We start from the raw sequence: 4,528 nt of genomic DNA on the forward strand, positions 1-4,528 counted from the left end.
TATAATAAACAGAACGACTCATAGAAATCTATCTATATTCTTTTTTCATTTTAATATACTTTCATAGAAATGCTTCTGTTATGTAAAAAAAAACTATTTTCTTTATGCCACAAGTGTCACGCTCATACATGAATTCCATAGCTAATATAACGTACTGACCCAACGGGGCACGGGTGGTCTAGTATTTTATAATAATATGATTTTATAATAATTTTATAATAATATGAATAATAATATATAATATAATAATATTTTTGAATATAATAATAATAATAATAATAATAATAATATATTTGAAGATATAATAATTTTGAAGCCTTTAAACTTCTTTTTAACAGAATAGGTGACCTTAAACGGGGGGATATGCTGTCAAGAAAACAACCAAACCAGGGACAATGCATAAACACGTTAAAGTATAAAAAACTTGAATCATAAAAACTTTTACCGAAATGATTGGACTCGAAATAAGACGATATACCGTAAAATAAAACAACCAATCCATAGACCATGTATCCATACTTTGAAGATATAAAAAACTTGAAACATAAAAACATTTATCAATACGGCTTAACTGAAACAATGTGGTGTGCCGTAAAATAAAACAATAGAACAAAACACCATGAATAAATCCTTGAAAATAGAAATAATCCAAAGTATAAATACTTTTAAAAACATTGCTGAACTGAAATGAGAAAATACACCGTCAAATAATGTTACAGAGAGAGAGAGAGAGAGAGAGAGAGAGAGAGAGAGAGAGAGGTGAGTGAACGTGGAGTGTAGACACGTTTACAAGTACCGAAGGTCAGCTGACCAGATTACGTATGAGTGACGTGGTTGGCTAGATCTGTGAGATTTGATTTGGGCTTTGAAGAGGACGGACGGTTTTCCGTTGTCTCCCCCTCTTAACTGGGGAGGGGGGAGACGAACGCTGACGTGTGTAGAAGAAGAACCCCCACACAGGCCGATTTCACTTCCACTTCTGCAGGACCTCTGGGGTAAGTGAAATAAAAACTATAAAACCCATTCATCGTCTTGGAGTGATAAATCTTCGTCAAACAGGTATCAAGTCTCCCTCCACGATGAGAAATTTCCAGATGGTCCAACATCGAAGAAGCAGAGGTAGGTTCTGAAATTACATGTCACACACACGATTCCCTTTATGATAATCAAACACACAACCAATTATATTAGAGACAATCATACGCACACGGAATCCTTTAATGTTATACACCCAAACGTAAATGGTGCCCCTCGATGAAGAACCCTATGTAACAATAAACAACAAAACGAAACACCATTAATGCATATTTTATGATATAAAAAATTCAAGCATAAAAACCTTTACAACAAAATTACTGGATTTGGTATTAAATACTTGAATAATTGAAATCCCGTAAAACAAAACAACGAAATGGATTGTGTGGTTGGAGGCAAAAAGCGTTATGAGATTTATACGAAGGCACGCCAGCTTATAAAACCCATGGATCGAGATATTCAAGACAGTGTCGAAATTAGTAAAGCGTAGTTTATAATGGCCCTTGTGTTTGTGCAAATATAATTCATTTGAATTTTGTTTATTATTAATTTTCTAATAAAAAATATGACTCCCGGACATGTTTCTTTAATGAACAAAAGATAAAGTTGAAATTAATTAAAATATAAAATTTAAAAAAAAATGTAAAAAACACGAAAAAGTGACTATGCAATAATCGAGTCCAAATTCTGTTAACTGATCGCCACACAGTTTTATTGCAATCTAATTACGATCGCAATTTGCTGCGAAAGAGTCTTTTTTTTTTTTTCCATAGCTGTCGAATGCATTCAAGTGCTTCTGGGCAACCATTCTACACAGCGTCGATGACTGAGCTTCTTGGTCCGATAATGTCTCGCAGTTTTATATTTTCGAAAAGTGAGCTGTTTTTAGATAGAGGCACAGAGTTCGTCGGCTGCTGTCTGCGATGTCTCTTCTCGTCTACCCGTGCCTGGTCGTAACACGAGACGTTTCAGTACCATTACTAAATCAGGATATCAGTATATGTCAAATTTTAAGCGATTCGTTAGCCTCCCAGAGCTGGCAGCCTCATCTCCGCCATCCTGGTTTTCGTTTAAAGCGAACGGTACCATTTCTGTTCCAAACTTAATAAACTCTTTAAAATAAGTTAAAACACTAGATACTTATTCAGGTAAGTAGAGGTGTAGTTTATCTTGTTTTGCTTATATTTATTTCTTATACACTTGTTTTCTAACCACTTTTTCGTTTTATTTACTATAGTAAATCATATCTTTTAGCACACACATATACATATATTTATATATATTCCATACGATAGTTGACAAATATTAATAATGCGTTTGTCAATAATATATTTATTTAATCTAAGATATCCAATAAATGAAAATTCAATGGAAAATAAATGCAAACATGAAGATCATCTTGTTCATGATAAATAAACGATTGAATTAATTAAAAATGAAAATTACAAAAGTTTCAGAAATAGAAAAAAGGTCTCGTTGATATAATGATATATGTCGGTAAGAAATACAGATGGTTAAAAGATCAGATTACTCATTTCGTTTTATCTGACTGATTTAAAGAATATGTTCATGAATGATATTTTTTCCAAGTTTAAGTATTAGTAGGAATTGAAATACTTATACAAATCTTTTGAGAATCTAAAATTGAAACGGATATTTTAGAAAAAAGTTTAAAGAAATTATTGAAATTGACTTGACTTAAGAAAATTACGTTACAGAGCTGAACGAAACGGAAGTGACTTCATGCGTCTTAAGTTAGTGTGAGTGCACAGTAGTCGTATGTTGATTGATTTCCAAAGGCATATTAATGCTACACATGAATACGTAAGCAGTTTAGGCGCTCACACTCTTTTTTTCTCTTTCGCTCTCTCTCTCTCTTTATATATATATATATATATATATATATATATATGTATATATGTATGTATATATGTATATATATGTATATATGTGTATATATATATGTATATATGTATATATATATGTATATATATATGTATATATATATGTGTATATATATGTGATGTGATGTGATGATTGCAGCGTCTTGTCAGACGAGTGCCACTCCCTCGCACATTTAAAATCCATAAGCCCAAATGCCTGAGGGAGTATCTATACAAAAAATGATGTTACAGAGTCTTAGCTTTGTACGACAGCTAAGTCTCTCTCTCGGTTCAAAATGTTGAGATCAAGCAACAAGCAAGAGCAAGATAGCCAGCAACAAATTAAACTGCAGACCAGCTTAATGCGGGTAATGGTCTTCCGCTTTATGGTTTTTTAAATCAGAGTTTTGCTTCTCCTAGAAAGGTTGTCTTCACCACGGCTTACGGGAGCCCTCCTCACCCCAATACACATACACACACACACACACATACACACACACACAAATATACACGGTGCTAGTTGGCCGTTGACCCAGCGTATATACATATATATACATACATATATATACATATATATACATATATATATATATATATGTATACATATATATTCATATATATATCCATATATATATACATATATATACACATATGTACATATATATACATATATATATACATATATATATATATATATATATATATATATATATATATATATATATATATATATATATATATAGGGTGTTTCAAAAGTCTTGGGAACATTACAACATATTTAAAATCGTTATGTTCCCAATACTTTTGAAACACCCTGCATATCTTTTACTCCTTATTTCTGTCGCTTCAACTATCTAAGGTCACTGTAATCAATTAAGGACATAAAAAGTTTAAAGTTGAACGCCTTTCAACCTTTCTGAGATTAAGAATATATTGTACAGTATATTAATAAAAAACAAGCTTACATTACATCATAAAACCCTAAGCCACGTCCGCGTGTGCAGGATAGTTTAACCCTTTTGTAATATATAGTTTTGTTTAATCACAAGGAATATCAAGAAATTTGCTTCAACCATGATTCTTTGCTTTTCTGATAGCCAGATATATTGGACTGGAAGTCTCCGTTCAGTCTCGATAGACAAGTGATATCCCCTGTAATGGTAGCTGTGCATGTAATTGTGGGGCAAGGGTTGAGCAATCCAAAACCACACCTCTACTGAATCGGCACTAAAGTCCAATGGCAGGGAGAATGTCAGGACGACTGGAAACAATGCCGAAATAAGCGGAAAGCATATACAGCACCTGGAATTCCAAAATGGTCACCCATTTTAGTACTGACCAGGCTCAACGTTGCTTAACTTCGATAATCTAACGAGGACCGGTGCGTCAACGTGATTCTGCCGTATATCAGACACATTAAACCTACATGTTACTTTTATTGGTGGATGGTTTCTTAATCTGTTCAACTTCTAAGCTTGCGTTTCAAGACTAAATTGGTCATACAGGTCGAATTCATGTAAAACTCATGGCAAAAATAATTAAATATACTATTAATAGCAGGAAGGACCGTCTTAGCTCGGTCATAAAATACGTTTAAATAGAATATTTTA

The 4,528-nt window shown here is 32.8% G+C and overlaps 1 pseudogene; it reads right to left on the reverse strand.

Annotated features, from left to right (window-relative positions):
- Window positions 1–4,208: 4,208 nt before the first annotated feature.
- LOC145292449 (5S ribosomal RNA) lies at window positions 4,209–4,326 on the reverse strand (annotated as a pseudogene).
- Between the last annotated feature and the right edge of the window lie 202 nt (window positions 4,327–4,528).

This window comes from Euprymna scolopes, chromosome 13 (assembly GCF_053919585.1).
Source record: "Euprymna scolopes isolate OS-2025 chromosome 13, ASM5391958v1, whole genome shotgun sequence".
Lineage (NCBI taxonomy): Eukaryota > Metazoa > Mollusca > Cephalopoda > Sepiida > Sepiolidae > Euprymna > Euprymna scolopes.